This window comes from Puma concolor, chromosome E4 (genome assembly GCF_028749965.1).
Source record: "Puma concolor isolate L17-30 chromosome E4, mPumCon1.1.hap2, whole genome shotgun sequence".
NCBI classification, from domain to species: domain Eukaryota; kingdom Metazoa; phylum Chordata; class Mammalia; order Carnivora; family Felidae; genus Puma; species Puma concolor.
In genome coordinates this window covers 57,500,338-57,525,344 of record NC_141683.1, presented here as the reverse complement: position 1 = coordinate 57,525,344, position 25,007 = coordinate 57,500,338, and the positions used below count along the sequence as shown (strand labels likewise).

General features: G+C 37.8%; 1 long non-coding RNA gene across 3 annotated transcripts in view; it reads right to left on the bottom strand.

Annotated features, from left to right (window-relative positions):
- Positions 1 to 25,007, bottom strand: part of LOC147572704 (uncharacterized) — a 154,897-nt gene that overhangs the window by 76,157 nt on the left and 53,733 nt on the right. For all 3 annotated transcript variants that reach the window (XR_015246233.1, XR_015246234.1, XR_015246235.1), the window contains one exon: positions 20,729 to 20,841. This is a non-coding gene — a long non-coding RNA (uncharacterized LOC147572704). The remainder of the gene's footprint in view (positions 1 to 20,728; positions 20,842 to 25,007) is intronic.

The window sequence follows — 25,007 nt, the reverse complement described above, 5'->3', positions numbered from 1 at the left end:
AGTTTCCTAACTTTGCTTTACCAATTTACAAGTCCCACCAGCATTGTATGAGAATTTCATTTTCTTTGTCAATACATTCTGGTGGCTGTATAATGGGCTCATATTGAGGTTTTGATTTGCATTTCCCTGTAGGACTATTAATTTTGAGTACCTTTTGATATGTTTATTGACCATTTGAGTCTCTTTTCAACATGGCTGTTCAAACCTTTTGCCCATATTTAATTAGGTATTCTGTCTTTTTAATTTATAGGTATTTATTATATATCCTGGGTGAGTCTTTTGACAGATACATGTTCTCTATTCTGTGATTTGTCTTTTCATTTTCTTTTTTTCTTATTTAAAAAAAAATTTAATGTTTTTATTTTTGAGACAGAGAGAGACAGAGCATGAGCAGGGGAGGGGCAGAGAGGTGGAGACACAGAATCTGAAGCAGGCTCCAGGCTCGGAGCTGTTAGCACAAAGCCCGATGCAGGGCTCAAACTCACGGAGTGTGAGATCATGACCTGAGCTGAAGTCGGATGCTTAACCGACTGAGCCACCCAGGTGCCCCTGTCTTTTCACTTTCTTGATGGTAACTCTTGATGAACAGAATCTTTCATTTTAGCCATCATCATTGGTTTTTGATCCTGTTCTAAGCTTTAGTTTCTACTTAGGATGATAAAATTTGTAACGAATGAATGCTCCAGATGTATAGTATATATTCAAAACTGCATCTGAGTCTTTAAATGCAAGATCTTCCTGGACTTCCCAAAAGTGACAAAAATCTTCATGCTATGAGTCTCTCCCTGACCTGAAAGCAGGTCATGCTCTTACAAAGGACAAAGCCAGTTGAGGGTCAAAGAGTCATCTCAAGTTACTAGAGTCACAATGTAACCTCAGATCCAGCCAATGGAAATCTTCACTAAGAATTCAAAATACACATAGGAAGTCTCCAATTTTCCCACAGAAAAGTTTCTTGGGCAGAAAAGGGAGAGGAGGTTTATATCCAACCATACATACTTAGAGGAAAAAACATCCGAAGTTCTAAATCAAGGAGAAACTCTATCTTCTCTCAAGATCAATAATATTCCCAGAAATGCCCCTATTCTACATTCTTGGATTTTAGTTGTTTTTCCCTACTTGGATTCTGAGCCAGCCTTAAATTCTACAATAATCCCCATTTTCTACCTAATTTAAATAGTTTTCTCTTCCTTTATCTAAGCATGTGTAGCTCATATAAATTTGGACAAATGCTAGAGATAAAAAACACAAAAACAAGTGCAGTTCATTAGTGGAAGAATGAGATAAAATCATGGGTAAGATTTTTCTCTGTTTCATGAACATTCTGTAATGCCCCCTGGCAAACCCTAGGATATCTTGCCACTTGGTCTGGAAGATTGGTCTATGACAACGAGCCACAGTGCTTTCCCTCAATAACGCTAAGTCCCTTTCAATGTCCTGAAAAACTGTAAAGAAAGATGGAAGTTAGTGAACAAACCTGTTACAATTTTCCTAAGAAGCAGAGTCTGAGGTAGTGTATAGGAAGTTCATCAGGGAATGCTTTTGGGATCAGCACTTGTGACAGAAGGACAGGAAACAACAGCAGATGGAGATGTTAGACTGCAGTGCTATCACAACAAAGGACTCATCTGAACTCAGCAGCAGCTCTGAAATTGGAAAGTTCCTTCAGTGCTGTCCAACTTGACACTAGAGAAGGACCTTTATACTCATTGGACAAAGGGCTGCCCTGGAAAAGGAGTGTGATTGTGGATGAAGGAATTCCAAGAAAGAACAGACAGATAAAGGTTTTCAGTTAGCAGCATTCTCAGCAGCTAGGAGAAGTCCTTCCCACCTAAAAGGGCACATTGGGAGGTGGAGGATCGGCCACATACCAAAGCATCCATTACAAATATTTTTCACATATATACAAAAAGTTTTCCAAGAAAATTCTTAATATCCCAAATTATGAGGACACATTTCTTTATCACAAAATGGCAAAAAAAAAAAAAAATTGTCAAGTTGACAACTAGGCATGTTGCCAATTTTCTTAGAACTTGTCTCTTTCTTCTTTTTTTTTTAAATTTTTTTTTCAACGTTTCTTTATTTTTGGGACAGGGAGAGACAGAGCATGAACGGGGGAGGGTCAGAGAGAGAGGGAGACAGAGAATCGGAAACAGGCTCCAGGCTCTGAGCCATCAGCCCAGAGCCTGACGCGGGGCTCGAACTCACGGACCGCAAGATCGTGACCTGGCTGAAGTCGGCCGCTTAACCGACTGCGCCACCCAGGCGCCCCACTTCTTTGGGTATCTTAATCTTCACAATTTCTCCCAGTTTTCTCTGCAAGCCCCCAAGGGAAGCTTTTACATGTGTGAGGAACAATTAGGCTCATACATCTTGACAGTCTCCTTGTCAAGGCATTCTCTACTTGCCTGTCTGGACAGTCCCCTGCCTTATTGGGCAAAGTATTCATCATCTAAACTGATGAACATTTGAGTCTCAGAGTGCTGGACCCACACTGTAAGATGAGAGACAAAGAGAATTCTTCTATGCTATTCTGGATTACAATTTGTTACTGTGCCCCATAGTAGTTGTGCTTGTGCCCAGAGTCCTTTCAAATCTTTCTGAAAAACAAATCCTATAGCTTTGGTCTATCTCTCTACAAGAAAACTAAACTCCAGTTCATGAAGCCAGATAAGGAAGATATGCCATTCTCCCTGTCACTCTTGCCCACTTTAATTTTGGCTCTTACATCTCTTCTCTCTGCCTCCTTATACATACTAATTCATGCAAACATCCTTGCAGAGATCACAGATCCATCATCACCACAAGCCTTTGTTATGGCAGCCCTAACAAATACATAGTTTTTAAGTAAAAAAAAAAAAAAAACTTTTTAGCATAAAAAACAAAAACCAGTATTTATTTACATTCCATTTACTTTCAAAAGGATGAGGAAGCTGGGGGAAATATAAAGGAAGTAGCCTTGTTCTACTTAATCCATTTGTGTTTTTCATGAAACAACAATGATCTGACTCACAATTACAGTGTAAGGAGAACCAAAAAGTTTACTCAGCTCAATTTTCTATCTCCAGCCAAGACTGAAATTATACCACTACAGGCAAATGAAAAGCAACTCCACTTATAGGTAAACACCAGCTAATATATATGATATAATAGAACCAGCTTTAGTTAAATCTGTTATAACATCCAAAGAACCTGCAATAAAAGACACAGCCATCATAATATAGGACATTAAGAATCTTTGTACAACAATAAAAACCAGATTTTACACAAGAGAAGTCACAACTATTAAGCTATGAAGTCAACAGCATCACAGTAGCAGTACCCAGTATCTTTCTTACTCAAGTATATACACTATTTTTAAGACTTGGCTATAACAAAGACATCAGAAACTAAAATGTACGCACAATTATTTTATTAACACCATGGGTGACAATAAATAAAAAAATAAAAATACCCATAAATTCTGTAACAATTACAAACACACACATTAACAATACCACCATATATTTGTCTAAACTTTTAACGAATTTGTACACTTTAAAAATAGCACTGAGTTTTTAAAAAATACTGATAATGGCTGCCTTCTGTGTGTGTGTGTGTGTGTGTGTGTGTGTGTGTGTGCGCGTGCTTGCGTGTATTTCTTTTGTTTTTCAGTCTTTTGATGGAAGGCCAAGGCCTTTATTTTGAATTAGTACCCACTGACTGCAATTTAAACTTTTCTCTCTTGCATTAACCACACCACAAACCACACAAAGTATTATGCATAACTTTTACTACTGATCTCTTTCAAGTAAAGAGAAAACTTAAAGATACATATAAAGTAACTTGCATGATATATATCTTTGGATTATTTTTAATCCTTTGTATATTTAATGTGTGCCTCTTAAAAGCAGCATGCAGTTGTGTGTGCTTTTAATACAAATCTGATTATTTTAGTCTTTTATATAGACTATTTAGTCCATTTATATTTAATGCAATTACCGGTACACTTGAGTTTAAACCTACCATTTTATTGTTTTCTTTTTATTGTTATTAGTTATACATGCTTCCATTATTTTTAGTGGTTACTCTGGTACTAGGCTGTGTCAAGACTGATACAAATGAATACTTTTGTTATTTCCCACAAACGCAAGTATTTCTTTCTTTCTTTCCTTCTTCCTTTTTTCTTTCTTTCTTTCTTTCTTTCTTTCTTTCTTTCTTTCTTTCTAATCTTTATTTATTTTTGAGGGAGGGAGAAAGAGAGAGAGAGAGAATGCAGGGGAGGGGCAGAGAGGGAGAGAGAGAATCCCAAGCAGGCTCTGCACTATCAGCATGGCTCAACTGGAGCAGCACTCCATCCTACGAACAATGAGATCATGACCTGAGCCAAACCAAGAGTTGGATGTTTAACTGACTGAACCACTCAGGTGCCCCCAAATGCAAGTACTTTAGAACTTTAACTACTTTGCCTCTGTCCATTCTTTGTGCTTTTAATGTCATGTGTTTTGATTTATATGTATCCCTTAACCTCAGGAGACATCATCATCATCATTATTCTTAAAATTTATTTAAATCTTTCCATTTCTTTTTATACCATTTTAACTTTATTTCTTCCTGCATTTCCATGCTTCCATCTAGGATCATTTTTCTTCTGCCTGAAGAATTCCCATTAGAATTACCTTTAGTGAACTTCTGCCAATAATGAAGACTCAGTATTTCATTGCTTACAAATGTCTTTATTTTCCCTTAATTTTGAAAGATAATTTTACCAGGTACAAAACTTGAGGTAGGAAATTCTCTCTCTCAGCTATTTGAATATGGTTTCCACTATCTACTGCCTTCCATCATCTCTCCTGAGAAGTTGCTATTGTTTCTTTTTGAAATTGAAATCTTTTATCTGATTGCTTTTAAAAATTCTCTTCTTTTTGGCTTTTAGTTGTTTTATTATGATTTTCCCTGGCGTGCTTCTCTGCATATTTTCCTACCTGGCATGCACAGTACTTCTCTAATCTATGGCTTGATGTTTTTCAACAGTTTGGGGAAATTACCAGCCACTATTTCTTCAAATATTGCTCATACTCCACATGCTCTTTCTTCTTATCTAGGACTGCAATTACACATTTGTTAGACTTTCTTACTATGTGCTATATGACTCTTCTAATCTGTATTTTCCTTTGTCTTTCTATATTTTCTCCAGGCTTTTTTTGCTCACTTATCTTCCAATTTATTAATTCTATTTTAAAATGCTATCTATAATCTGCTTTGAAACTCTACCAATTTTTAAACTCCGTTATTGTGGTTTTTAAGATTTCAATTCAGTTACATTTACAGACTCCAGTTCTCTGCTGAAACTTTTCACCGTGTCCTCCGTTTTCTTGAAAATACTAATCATAGCAATTTAAAAGTCCAGTTCTGATAACTCGAATAAATGGTTTTCCTATAGGTCTTTTTCATTTTTTTTCTCTGAGTATTGTTTTTTCTCTGCACTTTTACTCATTTGGTCTTGCCTATTGGAATATCTGATTATATTTTATGTAATACTAGATTGTGTATAATATTTTAAAGATAGTGTGAAGCTTTTAATGATGTTATTTCCCTGCCTAGAGCATTTACTTTGCTTCTAGTGGAATACTAGCCTAAGCAGATCACTTCACTCTAATCTGGGATTAGACTGACTTTAGGGTGTTAGTCTCTATAGGGGCTGATGCTGTTCATTTTTACTCCAGGTTTGTAGCCCTTTAAGGGTCCCAACTGAAAGCTTGGTTATTTACCAGATCCTTAACACCTTCACAGACTCCAATATCTAATTTTTGTCCCTTCAGTCCCATAAACCTGCAAAAGCTTCCCTCAGTTTCTTAATTTTTTGGCTGCTTCTGAATTGGGAAATATCTTTTTTTTTTTTAATTTTTTTTTCAACATTTTATTTATTTTTTGGGACAGAGAGAGACAGAGCATGAACGGGGGAGGGGCAGAGAGAGAGGGAGACACAGAATCGGAAACAGGCTCCAGGCTCTGAGCCATCAGCCCAGAGCCCGACGCGGGGCTCGAACTCACGGACCGCGAGATCGTGACCTGGCTGAAGTCGGATGCTCAACCGACTGCGCCACCCAGGCGCCCCTGAAATGGGAAATATCTTAATGGGAAAACCGCACCAAATATTAGGCTCATGTCTATTATTTGAAGATCTCAAACCCTCAGTTTCTAGTCCCAGTGTCATCAAACATTTTTAAGTTCATCCCACTGTTCAAATTATTGTTGAAATGTTGATCAGATACAAACTATTCTGGCATGACTGGAAGTGAAAGTTAACTACTCCTCTAAAGATTATCACCCTAACATGTTATATCTGGATTGAACTGAACACTTTTTTGACAGTGTTTAACTCATGAACACTAAACAATGACAACCTTCAAATTAATACTTAGGAATAACACTTGGGAAATGGTCTTTTTAATATATTACTTATTTTTTTAACATTTATTCATTTTTTGAGAGAGCATGAGTAGGGGAGGGGCAGAGAAAGAGGGAGACACAGAAGCAGAAGCAAGCTTCAGGCTCTGAACTGATAGCACAGAGCCTGATGTGGGGCTCTAACTCACAAACCACGAGATCATGACCTGAGCCAAAGTCAAAGTCGGATGCTTAACTGACTGAGCCACTCAGGCGCCCCTGGAAATGATCTTCTTAAAGGAACATTAAATATATGTGATTTGTTATTCAGACTGCTAATGGACTTTTAAATTTAAGCTCTTCACATAGCCTACTCTTTCAAATAATGCAATGATAAACATCTTTGGATGTACACTTTTGTGTCATGATTTCTTGATTATTTCCTGAGTAGACTTCTGAAGGCATAATTTCTTGGTCAGAGTTGTAGACATTTTAAAGCACTGCCACATTTTTGCCCTATCGTCTCCAGAAAAATCTAGCTATTTACATGCTAATAATTACTCTTAATTTTATGTGTGTATCTTTAACTTTGTGGGTTTTTTTAATTTAAGAAGTATCAGGAAAATATTTGTATCCTGGAAAATACTTTTCCCCACCCATCATCCAGTCATAAAATTTATAAAAGGAATTTTTATTTTATTCTTCACACACGGCAAAAAATCTCTTTGAGCTTGGTTCAAAATATATTAAATTTCATCCATAAAGATCTTTTATTCCTAGCAACATGTTTGAGTTTATATCAAAGAGGGAGTTCCCATGAAATTCATGTTGTAATGCTTCAATAATTGCTGAAGTAGAGCTCTGGTGAGAAAAGTCTAACAAACAGAAGAGTAACTCAAAATTGTGCCCAAGGTGTGACATTTCCAACATATGTGGGTGGCATAACAGTGTTTCTGCATCTTCTGTTGCCACCCGTTCGTAAAACACCATTTGGACATGTTTAATAGAAGCCAGCATATGGTTCAGCTGAGGGAGGGAAAAGGCTCAAAAAGGTCGAGTTCTGTATGTCGGAGTGACAGGACCAAATGCTGTGTGGCTATCTCTTTAAGAAGCTACAGGAATACGGGGTGGCCTAGGGCGCCTCAACCAGGGAGGCTCACTTCAAATTACCAGCCACGTCTATTATGAAGTGTTGAAAAGAGAAAGAAAAACAAATAATAACGTTACAAAATAAAGTTTATTTTATCAAAATTAAAACTGCTTCCTTCTCTCCACTGGAGAGTAACCTTGAGATGGAACAGTCTGAGGATTACATTGCTGTAATCCCTTAGCAGTTAGTTCCACAGCGGGAGGCGCCTGCTACAGACAAAATTATAGGGTTAGGAATGTGCACAGTTCTGTGACCTGATTGGCTGACTATTCCTCAGGGCTTTTGAATCAAATATTTATACATCTAAATGAGAGCAAAGAAAGGAAAATGGTTCATAAAGAGAGTCCCAGGGCATGTATTATTGAAATAACAGATGGAAATATTATATTTTTGAAACATTCTTTCTATAAAGAAGTCTTATGAAGCGTGTTTTGGTAGGATACGCTGAGCCAAAAGCGGAGGAGGGAGACAGAGCGAGGGGAAAAAAAAAAGTTTTATTTTCAAATATTTGGTGTCAGCAGTATACAAAGTTCGTGCTTCCCCAAAAAAGGCATGTCTCAAAAGGCACGCAGCACAATGTGTCTGCAGTTTCTATTTTACACAATGGTACCAGGGGAGGAATAAATACCTCAGAAAACACTTGATTGTCACCGCCTAGTTTGTGTGTCCAGTCGCCTGAGTGTTGGCCCCTGACGTCTTTGCAGATGGCGTATGGCCTCTTGTCACTGAATTTTTCATGTTTCCTAAAATGATTGAAAGCTAAGCTAAGATCCAAGGCATCCTCTCAGAAAAGCTATTGGCCACCTCATACTTGCTGAAATTTTGGTAACAAATAGGTTAAGATTGCAGATTTTCTGCCACGTGGGCAACGTTGTTGGACCATTTAGTCAGGGTTTACGGAATAAAAATGCAGGCAGGCCGTACAAGGCAAAAAGCAAGCAAGCAGGCAGGCAGGCAGAAGGCCAAATGAAAAATTCATCACACTTGCTTTATTTTCCTCTACAAGGGAGCCTGTACCCATGACAGGATCAATAGTTCAGATTTATTCTGTTGTCTTTCCAGGAAAAATACCCCACTACTAAGCAATCAATGTGACGTGTTCATGGTCAGTCCAATTTCTCCGCCATTTAGCTCTGACGACATGGTTCAGTTATTTTGCAGGTCTCAGCTATTAATTGGATCTGCTATATGATGATGTGATTTATTACATGGCAACTGGCAGTTACTCTGGCCAAGGAAAGGAAAAGAATCACAGGAACACAATTATTTTAACCTTGAATCTAGACATGATCTGTAACTACACACACACACACACACACACACACACACACACACACACATTAGCCTGGGAGAGGAAGTAATAGTTACGATGCAATAAATAAGGGACGTTCACTCTCACTGAAGTCCAAGCTATTGATATTTGCTGATCAGGTGCTCTAGGTATTAGTAAGAGTTTGAGGATTTAGTTTTTGTATACAGGTTCTGAGCACCAAACAACCATTGGTTGGCAAAGGTTAAAAAACCAATAACCTATGACTTCTGCAAAATCAGAGCGAACAATCAGATGGTCACCTCTGTCGAAAGAAAGAAGCGAGGAAGAGAAAAAGGGACAGCAACTCGCTCCCACCCACCGGTGGGGCCACCTCAGAGGAAAGCAGAAAATGTTTTAGTAATGGCTCCTTGGGTGACAGCATCTGCTCAGGGAGTTGGCTCAGAAGGCCTCAGAAGCTCAGGGCCATAGCCAGCAGCAGTAAGGACTCTTGGCAGAGCTGCTTCCTGTACCTCTTTTGATCACAGGGCTCAAGCTTGGAGAGGTTTTCACCAGTCTTGTGGTTTCCTGGTCGTGCGTCAGTACATTCTGGCTGAAACACTTCACTTCCTTCAGGCCAGCCCCTCCACCAATGGCTCCCGGCTCCATAGCGCATTCTCTCCAGCTTTGAACTAGACTCCAAGGACACTGCTGGCTGCAGCAAGAATCCTAAACGAGAGGCTTGCAGCTGGGATACCAGCACTGCTCTTCTTGTGATGAGGAAGTAGCAAGGGGGAAAAAATAGATCCAATGGAATCACACCAAAAGTCCACTGAAGCAGTGAGGCACAGAATATCATGTGTGGTTCCCATGCAATCTCTTTTCAAAGGAAGTCTGCAATAGAATTACTTGGGCAACTGGTTAAAATACAGAGATTTCCGATCTAATCTCAGGCCTTCTAAACCAGAATCTCTGGGTGGGGACGGGTAATCTGTTTTTTAAGAAGCTCCTTGTAATTCTGAAGTTTCGTCACTATCTAGTGTAATATGCCGAATTTCATAAATTAGGAAACTTCAGGCCCAGAAAAACGGGGTCACTTTGCTAAGGTAAAACAGGTAACTTGATTCTCACATACTGCTCTTTCCACTGTACCACACTGTTCCCCACTCTTTGTTTTTGTGGTTCTGTTTTGGGCTTGGGGGTCAGGCTCCTAACCATGGACTGTTTCCATGTGCTTTGTGGCCCTGAGTATTTCTCCAAAGAGGACTCATTCTGCTTCCGCAGGGCCCCTTTCAAATCGCACTACCCTCAATTCAGGTAGTACTGGAAAAATATGTAAGTTCTAAACAACTATCAAAAGAGGTAGTGCTTTTGTTCAAAAATTGAAAAATTTCATTCAGAAGTTTCAGGGATATATACAGAACAAAGTTTCTGCTGCCTGATTTGGGGGAGTGGTGCAGAGTAGGAAGAGTTGAAAGGAAGACCAAAGAATTTCCTAATGAAAATGGTTTATTTCCTTCTGGAACTGAATGGTATCAGAAACATTAAATTTTGCAATGGATCAGAAGCATCATAAGCTGAAAATAGTACCAGGAACAACATAGGTTTTTATCATTCACATGTTACCCACTAGAGCTTAGATTGTGCTGAGAGTCAGGGACTATCTCAGAAAAGTCATAGTTCCATGTGATTAAATACTTAATTGTAAATGCATGGATGATGTTTTATAGAGTGCAAGAATAAAATTGTGTTGCATAATACAACTTTTGGAATCAGTATATCTGAATCAAAATCCCAGATCTACCACTGACTACCTGTGTGGACTTGAGGAAGTTATTTACTTTTTTTTGAGGCTTAATTTTGTTATCTATAAGATGAAGCCTAACAGGGCTCTTAAGAATATTAAAGCATGGGATGGGGAAGGAATCAGTGATGGGGTGCTGAAGTTATTCAAGAAAATAAAAGGCAAAGCAAAAAAAATGTAATATGAACGAAGATTATCCAAGGAGAAATACATCTAGACTAATAAGACCAAAAGAGTAACAAACTAAAAATATTTGTAGGATAGTTAATCTAAAGTCTCCGGCTGAGTGTTTTTACCAAATCTCAAGTTCTGTGGCCAGAGGAAAAACTCTACCCAACGCCAGGAGTATGTAAAGATTGTTGAGCATGGCTTGAATGTATGCAATGGATAAACTCCATGAAATTAAGGATTTTAGCTGTTTTGTTCACTTCTGTGCCCAGTGTTTAGTTGTAGAATGAATTAATGGATTGGTAGGATCTAATCTAATAAGGGCCAAAAGCCTGGACACCTCAACAAGGGAAGAGGCTGATGAATCTGCAGTGAATATTTATCACAGGGTTTGATCCCACAACCCTGGGATCATGATCTGAGCCAAAATCATGAGTCGACACTCAATTGACTGGGCCACCCAGGCATCCCAGAGAAGTTCTAATATTAGTAACAAATTTCTCAATAAATAAGGTATTACTATTATCTCAAATTAGATGACATGTTAAGGTAGCTAGAAGTTTGCCTTAAACACTTCTAAAATATTGCTACAATATAATGGAGACTTGGAGGATAAGTGTTGGAAATAGAGAGCAATTTAATAAATCCTTCTTGTATTGAGTTGAAGCCCAAAGCCATTACAGAAATTAAGAAAGAAAGAAAGAAAGAAAGAAAGAAAGAAAGAAAGAAAGAAAGAGAAAGAGAGAGAGAGGGAGGGAAGGAGGAAGGAAGGAAGGAAGGAAGGAAGGAAGGAAGGAAGGAAGGAAGGAAGGAAGGAAGGAAAAGATAAGTAGCAAAAAGAGCACAGGATCAAATACTTAAACCAAAATATAAGTAAGCAGAAACCTGTGGTTATTTTGTAGCTTACTTTCTCTTAAAATACCCTTTGCATAACAAGGTCAAGTTAGTGACTATAAAATGAATCAAACTGTCATAAAGAACAAGCAGAGCTCCTACTTCACAGCTCTCTGCTGTATGTCCAGCGCCTTGGTCAGTGGAAATGATGTGGCATGCTGGGTATGAGCTCAGGCCTGGGTCAGAGAGATGAGGATTTGTCCCTCCCTAGTTCTGTGACTTCAAGCAAGCCATTTAGACTGACTGGACCTTGGTTATTTTTGTTTTTCTGCAAAAGAGAGATAAGAATACACACCTCACAAGAGTTTCATAAAGTTTGATCCAGAATCTGGTATGTTCTAAAGGCTCAACAAATGGTAACCGCCATTTTCATGATCATCGTCGTTAATGTTTTTGAGATATTGAAATAACTCAGACGTATCATTTAGAAATGTGCTACATGAGGGGCGCCTGGGTGGCTCAGTCGGTTGAGCGTCTGACTTCGGCTCAGGTCATGATCTCATGGATTGTGAGTTCGGGCCCCGCATCGGGCTCTGTGCTGACAGCTCAGAGCCTGGAGCCTGCTTCTGATTCTGTGTCTCCCTCTCTCTCTGCCCCCCTACCCCACACATGCTCTGTCTCTCTCTGCCTCTCAAAAATAAAGAAAACTAATTAAAAAAAAAAAAAAAGAAATGTGCTACATGATTTGGTGTGGAAAATGGATCCGGGAAATACAGTCATCGCTGGGCCCCTGGGAGAAAGACCTAAAAGTTCTATTCCCCAGCAGCAGTTGGGATGGCTATATTTAGCTTTTATATATAACCTCACAGTCACAAACTACATGCAAGTTTTACTATACACCAATTAACTTTCTGGTTACACACAATAGATTTTACCTTTTGCTGATGGAGCAACAAAGCAAAGAAAAAGGAAATACTTGGCCTGGGCTCCTAAGATGAGCCATAATTATCATAACTCCCCAAATCCCAGCCCTGGGTTCAGCCAAACAAACTAGGGTTTCCATGAGGTTTAACAGTGAGTCAACCCTGGAGATATTTGGGACAATTTTAAAACAATCCAAGTCGACTTCATATTTTTTACATTGTACAGAAGAGTGAACTGAAACAGAGGAACAGGGAATACAAGACAGTGTAGTAAAGGAAGCAAGGAGTCTTTTAGGTTCTGCTGTAAAAACAAAGTAGATTTGATTCATGAGCTATAGGAAGATTATTCTGCCAACAGAGAACCAAAAGAGTGAGGTCAGTTTCAGAGAAAAATGATTAACATGGTCTGTGTGGTTACTAAGGTGGTTGCATGGAGACCCGAATTTTTTTTAAATAAAATAAGAAATATTGAGTCAAATTCTGAGAGGCTGGAGAATAGAGTAGAAAGAACACAGATGTAGCAATAAGGAGACCTGGCTCTGTTCATCTGGAATTTCACTGCTTTATGGAATCACAGAGTTGCTCTAGAGGAGGTATCTAACCTAACCCTACAGAATGCTTAAAAGGACACAATGAAAGTTTTTTCTAAAGAAGTATTTTATTTTATTTTATTTTAATTTTTTTTTTCAATGTTTATTTATTTTTGGGACAGAGAGAGACAGAGCATGAACGGGGGAGGGGCAGAGAGAGAGGGAGACAGAGAATCGGAAACAGGCTCCAGGCTCTGAGCCATCAGCCCAGAGCCTGACGTGGGGCTCGAACTCCCGGACCACGAGATCGTGACCTGGCTGAAGTCGGACGCTTAACTGACTGCGCCACCCAGGCGCCCCTAAAGAAGTGTTTTAAAAACCGCCCACATTCTCTATCTCCCCACCCCCGCCAACCAAAAAAAAAAAAAAAAAAGAAAACCTGGAAAAATGTAACCCTAAATCCCATTCTCTTTTACCCACAAATAAACGTTTATTAACAGTGGTATTAGATACTACAAAATATTCAAAGGCCTATAAAACATGGATTCTACAGTTGGAAAATTCAGTTAGAGGGTAAAACATAAAAGGATATAATTATATACAGATAAATGAAGACATAATTTGATAAATTACTAAAAGATTTCTGTAGAAGACTGCTATAGAAATCCATTCAAGTTGATGAGAGGCTGCTGAAAGCTGGAATAATCAAGGGAAGCAAAATAAAAGGAAGTTGGATTTGAGTTCAGACATGAAGGATTTAAACTGTTAAAGTGGAAGTGTGGTTTTATATTATACTGTAGAGTTAGAAATTTACCTTATGGACATGGGGGAGAATTATCTAAAATTTTTTTACATAGTAATGAATCTTTCGGAAGGGTCATCTAGCAAAAGTGGTTAGGAGGGAGATAGTAATAAAGGAGACTCATTAGAAAACATTTGTGATAGTTCAAATGTAATAAAAAAAAGTAATATAGTGATGGTTGTGGGAAATAAAATGAGACAAAGTATGTGAGAGATGTTTTGAGAGATTTCTTGAAAAAAATCTACAAAATCTGACAATTGATTAGGTGGAGAAAGTAAAGATCAGTATAAAAAACTAGGCAAGAGTGACTGTGGTTTTAAGCCTAAATTTAGAAAAACATGGTACCATTTATAGACTGAAGATATCAAAGGGGAATGTTTTGGCAAATCTTGAGAATAAAATATTCAGTAACAGTGCTCAGGGAGTGGTAATAACTGCAGAAATCAATACTGGCAGTTATGTTCAGAGATGTCATAAGAAATCAGGGGAATCTAGAGGAAATGGGAGACTAGGAACCAAATAATTTAACGCCATATTTGACAAATCCCAATTGTCTGTAAATATACCTACCTTGTGGACAGGGCATCATCTACTGTGACATAAGCAGCATATCAACTTCACATGGCCTTAGAAAAATGAATAGTATAATTCGCTTAGATGTTACCAAAACCCAGGTACCCTAATGTCATTCAGGGTGTATGTGGAATATGTCAACAGAATAACTTTTGTTACAGTACATTCTAAGAATGATGATTTATTGCCCTAATAACTGACAAATACCTTAATAATTATGGTAGGCAGAATAATGGTCCCCCAAAGATGTCCATGTCCTAATCCCTGGAACCTACAATATGTGACCTTACATTGCACAAGAACCTTTGCAGAGGTGATAATGTGAAGAATCTTGACAGGGGGAGATTACTCTGGATTATACCAGGTGGTCTTTTTTTTGTAGTCCTTTTTTAGTAGAAGAGGCATGCAGGAGAGTCGGAGTTAGAAACAGATTTGAAGATGTTGTGTTTCTAAATTTGATGATGGAGAAAGTGGCCATAAGCCAAAGAATGCAGGTAACCTCTAAAAGCTGGAAAGGGCAAAGAAACAGATTCTCCCCTAGAGCCTCTAAAAGGAATGCAGCCCTGTCAACATTCTGATATTAGCCTAGTGAGGGACTAGTGATATTAGTCCTAGTGAGGGACTTGTGAGGGACCTCTGATATTAGTCCTAGTGAGGGACTCTTGCTGAACTTGTGACCTACAGGTGTAAGATAATGAATTTGCATGTTTAAAGTCACTAACTTAGTGGCAACTTGTTACGGAAGCAATAGGAAATTCATACAATAATATTACACATATATTGAGTGATACATGCTCACTGTAGAAAATTTAAAAGATTTTTTTAATGTTTGATATAAACATCAAACTTCCCCAGCCATGACAGAACAACTAGTACCTGCCTTGCCTTCCTGTCATAAACTGCTAGGAAACTGGACAAAATATAAGAAATATAAAAAGCAATACTTTTTCAGACACAGGGCTGTACTCACTACAAGAAATAAGGAAAATAAAATGAGCTCTGCAATCCCTTAGCTTTCTTCCTGAAAACACTTTTGAGACCACATTTGAATTCCAATTTTTTAGAATGGAGAGAGACCTTTCTCAACACCCACAGCATGGAGTAGAGACTCAAGAAAGATTGCACCTTAGTTTCAGGACTAGACTAACTCAAGACTTCCACTAAAGAAGCTTAAAAAAAAAAAAAAGGCTGGGTGCGCCTGGGTGGCTCAGTCAGTTAAGCCTCTGACTCATGATTTTGGCTCAGGTCATGATCTCACCATTCATGAGATCAAGCCTCACGTCAGGCTCTGCACTGAGAGTGCAGTGCCTGCTTGGGATTCTCTCTTTCCCCCTCTCTGTCTGCCCCTCCCCTGCTCATGCTCTCTCTCTTCCTCTCTTTCCCTCTCTCTGATTAAATAAATAAACGTTTTATGTTTAAAGCTTGAAAGAATTAAGCTGAATCACAATCTAAATCTAACTAGCACTCAAAATAAAATGCAACATCCTTTAAAAAAAAGAAAACAAAATGCACAGATTCATCAAAATAATAGTCACCATGTCCAGCAACCAATCAAAAAAGGACTGGAGAAGCAAAGAGGTTTGGAAATATAACCCGTAAGTCAAAGAAAAATGAATCAATAGAAACAGATGTAGAAATAATGGAGATTGTAGAATTAGCAGACAAGAATATTAAAACAGCTCTTATAAATATAACGGTGAATTTAAATTAAAACATAAGGACAAAAAAAGTAGAACCTGTAAAAGAATCAGATTGAACTGTAGAGATGAAGTTCCTCTCTAGAGTTTCACTCGATGGGAATAACCTCAGATTAGACATTCGATAAGAAAAGATCAGTGAGGAGTGCCCGGGGGGCTCAGGTGGCTGAGTGTGCAATCAGTTCAGGTTGTGATCTTTCAGTCGTGAGATGGATTCCCACATCAGGCTCCACACTCAGGACAGAGCTGCTTAAGATTTTTTCTCTCTCTCTCCTTCTGTCCCTCTCCCCCACTCATGCTTTCTCTCTCTCTAAAAAAAATTTAAAAATTAAGATCAGTGAACTTGAAAACCTATCAAGAGAGACTGTTTAGATTCTAGAACACCAGGAAAAAAGGGCTTAAGAAAAAGAGAAGACTTAGTGACTTGTGGGACAACATCATCTCCTTAACATACACATATAAATGGATTCCCATGGAAAAACTATTTGAAGACATAAAAGCAGAAATTTTCCCAAACTTGATAAAAGGTATAACCCATATGTCCAAGAAGCCTACATAGTCAATAAGCAAAAGAAAAACCATAGGAAAGTATATCATTATTAAGCAGTCAGAGAAAAAGCCCCATTACATACAGGGGAATAAATATAAGAATGACTAATGACTTTTCACTAGAAATAAAAAAGCAAGGAGACAATGGAACAGTAACTTTGAAGTGACTAATATAAAATATGTTCATCTAGAATTTGATAGTTGAGAAAAAACAAATTTCAAGCATGGGGGTAAATGAAAACCTTTAAATATAAACAAAAGCTGAGAGAAGTTGTCACTAGCAAACATCTACTAAAAGAAATATTGAAGGATGCACTTCAGGCTAAAGGAAACCAGATGGAAACTTGGATATATATAAAAAAAAACCTTTTTTAAAGCTGGAAATGGCATACATAGATAAATATACAAGATCTTCATTTACTTGCCATTTACTTTGTTTTTTAAAAATCAACTGTTGAGAATAATAACAACGTACTTGAAGACTTATAATATATGTAGCAATACAATCTATGACAATATTAGCATAAAGTGTAGGGCACAGCAAATGGAAGTATATGTACCATGGTAAGGATGTTGTTTTACACATGAAGTAGTATAATGTTATTTAAAGGCAAACCTTAAGAAGTTAAAGACATATGGGCACAGTTTCCATTCAGATCATGGTCTAATGGTTTCAGGAGTTGAAGCCCTGTGTCAGGCTCTGCACTGTCAGTGCAGAGCCTGCTTGGGATTTTCTCTCTCTCTCCCTCTCTCTGCTTCTCCCCCACTGACACTGTCTCTGTCTCTCTCGAAAATGAATAACACAAAAACAAAAAAAGAAGTTAAAGATGTACACTGTAAACCTTTGAGTAATCACTTAAGAGAAAAAAAGAGATATAGCTTGCTGTCTCAGTTAAAAGGCAGAAATTACACTGGATAAAAAAGCAAGACTGAACTATATACTGCCTAAAATAAATGCATTTTAAATATAAAGACAGAAATAGGCTAAGAATAAAAGAATGGGGAAAGATACACCAGGCAAACACTACCATAAGAAAGGTGATGTGGCTATTCGAATATCAAAGTATATTTCAGAACAAGAAATATTAGCAGAAATTTAAAGACCATTTCATAATGATAAAGGGGTAAGTTCATCAAAAAGATGTATTCCTAAATGTGGATACAGTCAATAACAGAGCTTCATAAACAAAAACTCATAAACATCAAAGGAGAAATAGAAAAATCCAAAATTATAATAGGATGCAAAAGCACAGCTCTCCCAGCAATAAAACAAGTTGACAGAAAATCAGTCTGTAAGGTTTAAACGCTATCAAACAACTTGAAACCAATCTGACATATACCAACAATGGCAGGATAGACTTTTTTTCAAGTATAAACGGAACATTTTCCAAGATAGACCACATACTAGGCTATAAGACAAGTCTAGAAAAATTAAAAGGACTGAAGTCATACAGTATATAGCTTCTGATCTCAAGAAAATTAAAAAAGAAATTAATAACAAGATATATGAAAATTCACTATATTTGAAAATTAAACAACATACTTCTCAATAACCAATGAATTAAAGAAGAAAATTAGAAAGCAAGTAAGATAAAATTTCAACTCTATGAAAATGGAAACACAAGCATATCAAAGTTTGTGGGATTCAGCTAAATCAGTGCTTGGAGATAAATTTACAGCTATAATGCCTATCTTGGAAAAAAAGAATGTCTGCCATTGGTAATCTAAGCTTTCATTTTAAGAAGGTAGAAAAAAGATAATACTATTAAGCATAACAGAAATATAAAGAAGGAAATTATAAAGAGCAAAAATCAGTAAAATTGAGAAGATAAATTCAATAGATAAAAATAAATAATAAGCCTAAGGGTTACTTCTTTAAAACATCAATGAAAATTATAAACACTTAGCTAGTTTCATCAAGAAGACAAAGATTTTCACTAATCATAATAGGAAAAAAAAAGATGAACTTGACTTAATCAACATTTTTAAAAAAATCAACTTCTGCTCTTCTAATGACATCACATGGAAATTAAAATGAAAACCACAAATGGGGGAGGGTGTCTGTAATACATATATCTGGTAATACTACACCAGGTAATATGTAATAGATATATTTGGCTTGTAGCCGAGTTTACATATATAGAAATATTTATCTGTCACTCTTGCAATTATATAAGAAAACAACCCAATTTTCAAAAATGGGTAAAAAAAATTTGAACATACCTTTTGGAAAAGAAAATATAAAAATGGTCAGTTAGGGGAAAAGGTTTTCTACATCATCACTGATCAAGGGAACACAAAGTATTGCTACACATGCATTTAGAATGGCGACAAAATTTAAACTATCAATATCCGCTCTTTTTTATGAATGAAAAGCAATGGATACTCTCATATACTGATGGTGGAGTGTGAAATGGCATACACCCTTTTGGAAAACTGTTCAGCAATTTGTCTGACAGTACACTTACCATTTGGCCCAGTGATTTCATTTTTAGATATTTATCAGCAAAAATTGAAAACATATGTCCACAAAAAGTCTTATATATAACTGCTCAAAACAGCTTTATTTATAATGACCCCAAACTAGAAACAACCTAAAGGTCCAGTAAGAGGTAACTGGATAAGCAGATTATGAGTACTACTCCACCAGAAAAATAAAAGGGGAATGAACTACTGACACGAGCAACAACATGAAGTTTCAGTGACATTATGCTGAGTGAAGAAAGCCAGAGACAAGAGTACATCCTCTTCTACATGTACGTACGTTTTCAAATGTACATTGTACGTACATTTTATTGTACTGCCGTATATTCCATTATATGAAACCCAGAATAGGCGAAGTCATTTATAGTGACAGAAATCAGGTCAGTAGGTGTGTGAGATTTGTTGACAACAAATAGCCACAAGGAACCTTTTTGGGCTGATTTTGTGCATCTTAGCCCGGATGATGGTTACATGGGTTTATATAATTGCCGATGCTTATTAATTTTTCACTTAAATTATGTGCATCTTATTCTATGTAGTTTATATTTCAACAGCATTCATTTTAAAAGAAAAATATATAAAAATCATCTATAAACCTACCACTCGATTTTGTTACAAATACTTCTAATTTGCCCCCAAATTTTACTCATAGTTAAGATTCTATGCATTGCATGATACCATTTTCTCTACTTCTATCTACCACTTATAGTCAATTCACCATGTCACCAATTATTATTTGTAGCATTAAATAACTTATTGATCCCCGCTATGTTAGTTTAATAAAACAGTATCTTATGGTTTAGATTTTCATGTTTTCACTTTATAAATAACATTCCAGTGCTCATCTCTGCACATTAATATTGTCCACATTTGCATCATTCTTTTGGGAAAGATTTCTAGAAAAGAAATACTGGGTTAGGTTAAAAGACAAAGGAAGGAGATATTTTAGTATGTGGCTCCTATTATTCTGGAATCTGACTTGTAAGAATTATACTTAGAAACTTAGCCATATTAAGAAGCCTAGCCTGAGATTCTTTTGTTTGGAAGATACATTTTAGTTAATTAGCCGCTTAGGAACTAGGGCAAGACCTCAAGGAAGAGTTAACAAAAGAGAGTCGCAAAATGCCCACAGAAGGTTTGTTCTGTTGCTGGTAAACCCTTTGCTTTGTTTTGCTGAGTCCCATTAGGATTCATCTATGAACATCCGTGGCAGGAGCTAGAGGGGACATGAATCGTTCCACTGACTCCTCATGGTTCGCTCTCCTTAGTCCTTCAGCTTTCTTTCAGATGTCTCCTTATCAGAGAGGTCTTCCCTAGCCTCTCTATGTAATTTAATGACCTCCCTGGCATCTACACACACACACACACACACACACACACACACACTCACACACACACACACACACACACACACACACACACACACACACACACACACATTTTCTTCTCAGCCTGATGCATTTTTTCTTCACGGCACTTACCATCATCTGACACCTACCACACACAGAGTAGGGAAAGCAGGGATTTTTGTTTTGTTCATCATCATTATTATTATTATATTATTATATTATATTATTATATCATCATTATTATTACCTCGAATGTACCTGTTCACAGGAGGCAAGCGACTGCCTCACCATAGGTCCTCAACTATTTGTTGAATGCAAGCTTGAATGAATTGAGGAACTGTAAGTTGCTGACAGAAAATCCTAGAGGAAAATAAAAATAATACAAGATTGTTCTTGTGTTTGAGGAGAAACCAAACCAAAACAAAGCAAACAACTATTGGGGAAGAATTAAAATGTGTACTGGAGATGTTTGTTAGCCAAGCGTTATATTTAAATTGTTTTGTAAGTTTACGATGAAAACCCAAGACCTGCCTCCCACTCTTGACAAAATTTCTAGTTAAATTTACAATGAGTGGATTTAGGGGGCAAATGTGAAATAGGCTGAGTTCTACAGCAAGTCTGACAAGGGAAATGCAGAGTCAAACAGCAAAGCACTTATAAAATAAATTTTTTAAAGGCACTTGTGGATTCTTCAGTTCTTAATCATAGATAAAGTTGTAAAGAATGATTCACCACCTGGGGCACCTGGGTGGCTCAGTCGGTTAAGCTTCTGACTTTGGCTCAAGTCATGATCTCATGGTTCATGGGTTGGAGCCCTGTGTGAAGCTCCACGAGACACAGATTCTGTGCCTCCCTCTTTCTCTGCCCTTCCCCTACTTGTGCCCGCTCTCTCTCAAAAATAAATAAACATTAAAAAAAGGATTCATCACTCATGATTATGAGTACATGATTTTTCATTTATACACATTATAGGTATAATTACTATACTTTTCAGAGTCACACAAGAGATATAAGAAGAAAATGAATTTTATCATGGCAGACACTAGAACAATATAAATAACCAAAGCCACTGAAGGTAATTGAATGATAAGTTAAGGTATTAAAATTTATAAACCATTCAAGTACTAAGTCCATAAACTCTTGAAAGGCATATTGGAAATAGCAGGCTAAGCTCATGATTAATGAAGACAATTTGACATGATCATATTTTCTATTTGAAAGTTTTATACTAAAATCAATGTAGTTCCTTCTTTATCCTGACTAGGTAAGACTGAGAACACCATAAAATGAGTATCTTCACAGGAAGGCATTTTCCCATCAGCATAATAACACATTTTACAGATTCCTAGATTACGGTAGTAGTAAAAATTCTAGTTGATTGCTTATTAGTTCAAGGTTTCTGTCCAATGAAATTGATAGTTACTATATCTTCTTTTTTAAATTCTTTTAACAGTTTATTTATTTTTGAGAGAGACAGGGAGAGTGAGCAGGGGAGGGGCAGAGAGAGAGGGAGAGAGAGAATCCCAAGCAGGCTCTGCAAGAGATCATGACCTGAGCAGAAACCAAGAGTCAGATGCTTTTTTTTTTTTTTAACATTTATTCATTTTTGACAGTGAGAGAGACAGTGCATAAGCAGGGGAGGGGCAGAGAGAGGGAGATACAGAATCCGCAGCAGGCTCCAGGCTCTGAGCTGTCAGCACAGGGCCCGACATGGGGCTCAAACTCACAAACTGCGAGCTCGTGACCTGAGCTGAAGTCGGACGCTTAACCGACTGAGCCACCCAGGCGCCCCTAGATGCTTTTTTAAAAAAATGTTTATTTATTTTTGAGAAAGAGAGAGACAGACTGTGAGCAGGGGAGGAGCAGAGAGAGAGGGAGACACAGAATCTGAAGCAGGCTCCAAGGCTCCAAGCTGTCAGCAGAGAGCCAGGTGGGGTTTGAACCGATGAACCGTGAGATCATGACCTGAGCTGAAGTTGGATGCTTAACCGACTGAGCCTAGGGTCAGATGCTTAACTGACTGAGCCACCCAGGTGCCCCAGTATCTTCTTGATTCTACGATGCCTTTGACAGTCATATACACTATTAATTTAACAACAACTGTGGACACAAGAATAAGTAAACAAATGTAGTAAATATTCACATTGAATATGAGATGCATTCCAACTATGAGAAAGGTCAATTTAGGGCAAAGTGCATCTTATCATTGTGGAAATACTGTGCTATGAAAATAGAAGATTTGAATTCAGCACGTTCATTGCTTCCTGGTTTTGAAACCTGTATTTTGAAAACTGAATCTTTTTGGCTCAATCGTCTGACTCTAGAAGACCATTCTCTTCTTCCTTGTGAGGCAGAGGAAAGGAGGACTGAGGAGGGGAAGAGTAGACCAGATGATCTTTGAAGGAACCCTACAGCTCTAAGGTTGTGGTTCTATGTTTCTTGACAATACAATTACTAGAAGGAAGGAGATTCTAATGTGACTAATTCATGCAAACACTTGTGTTGATTTTCATTCTGATCCAAATCTTGATCACACTTCTTACAGAATTTCTACCTTTGTAGCCCCTGATTTTAAGAGGGCCCCTGAAGTTGTTGATTTTAGAGGTCGGTAAGTCATTCTTTCTACATAAAATCTTCGACGACAAGCTCCAATAGCCAAAGTAGACACAGCTTCCAATGAGCAGGACGGCAGCCCCACTTCTAATAAGTTAATCCAATGGTTTTTGTCATGAGCAAAACAAGAAATCATGTTTTTAATCATACTAAAAGGTCTCTGCATCTTGTTAACATCTGGAGTTCAATCACTTCTGTGCTAAAAACTGGGGAATGCTTCAGCAGGGCATAAATCTTGCCCCTCATTGTACATGCGATCCAGATGCTGGAGGAGAATTAACGTTCGTTTGTAACACATCTGGTGTCGGCAGCTTTGAGTAAACTCTAATAGAAAGAGTGCGGAACTAACGTGGCATTACACCTTCCCTCGGGCCAGGGGTTCTAGACTGAAGGTAAAAGCCTGCAGGTGTCCCTTGGGGCTTAGCAATAAACTGCACTAATCAGCTCTGGCATTGTGTTAAGTGCAGGGTGTTTTGAATTTTCCACAGAAATTTCACAGCCCAGTAATTCTACATTCCAACTGTCTGCTTTTGACAACTCTTTAGATGTGCCACCATCTTGAAACTCCAAATAAAGGGAAGGCCCAGAATCACTGTCAGGGTTAGGCTATCCCAAAAGATGGGAAAGGGCAGATCGCGACCAGAGCAGTTGTGAACCAGTAACAGGATGCGGCTAACTGTAGGTATCAGAGGTGGCTTCAGTTCTGTCAAGAAAGGCAGTCCCCGGTAGAGTTGAAAGAGCATTGAACTTGAATTGGGACATCTGAGCTTAAGTCCCACCTCAGTATGTGTGCAGAAGTCCAAAATTACCTGGGTCACGGTTTCTCACAAGGATATCTGAGAGCCAAATAAGATGATGGCTTTTTGTAACAAATGGCTCAAGTACTAAATTCTTAGGATAGCATTTTAATTCACTTTGTAGTATAGCTTTCCTTTCCAAACTCCTTTATCCTCCATATACACTTGGTATTTAAATGACCACAAGTATCTTGCTTTTCAAAAGCCTATTGCATTCTTTTGTGCTTTGGAGACTTTATCCAGGCTACCCCTATGGGTTTTCTTTGCCTCAGTTCTTTTGCCGACCTGTGATTTCCCACTAAGCCCTATGTCTTCTTCTCCACACTCACACGTGTCTCTATGATAGCACTTTGTGCGGAACATCATATATTGTCCACTGTTTTTTTTTTTTTTTTTTTGTGCCTATCTCCTTGGCTACACTTTGATCCTGCTTCATGAGAATCTGGGAAAGAAAAGGTGATATCTATTGGAAGTACTTAAATAACTCTGCAGGATACATTTCATTTGTTGCAGATGGCCTCTGATTACATCACACTTCCAGGAGAAAAGTATTTATGATAGTCAAATGATAGGGCATAGAAATGCTACTGGGTAATTGGAGGGTTTATGTTAGGATTTAAAAGAACATCTAGTTAACCATGGAAGTGTTTGTATGATAGCATTGTGCTCTGTTGGGGGCCAGGCTCTGAGGTCAGGGAAGTAGGATGCTTGCCCCACAGGAGCATCTAGAGAAAGATCAGATTCACATTCCCCCATTCACACTCTGCCCGGCTCTTGTGCTCATTGAGGGAAATTGTGGGTGAAGCCTTCCACCCTATTCTAAGTGTTCTTTAAGTTGGTGCAGCATGTATGGTTGAATTTTATGAGTTAAATGTGCATATGACGTGATTTCACAAATCATATGTTTTGAATTTGATATTTGTAACTATAAGTAGAATGCCAGAAGAAGCTACTTTCCAATTTAGACTTGAAAACTGCCATACCACCAAGTGAATCATATAGCCTAAAAGAGATAAGACATGAACATTGATACACATTTATAATCTCATTACAAGAAAAAAATGTGAACTAAAACAGTAAGATTGACAAGAGTACTGATGCCTTAAAGAGACAGAT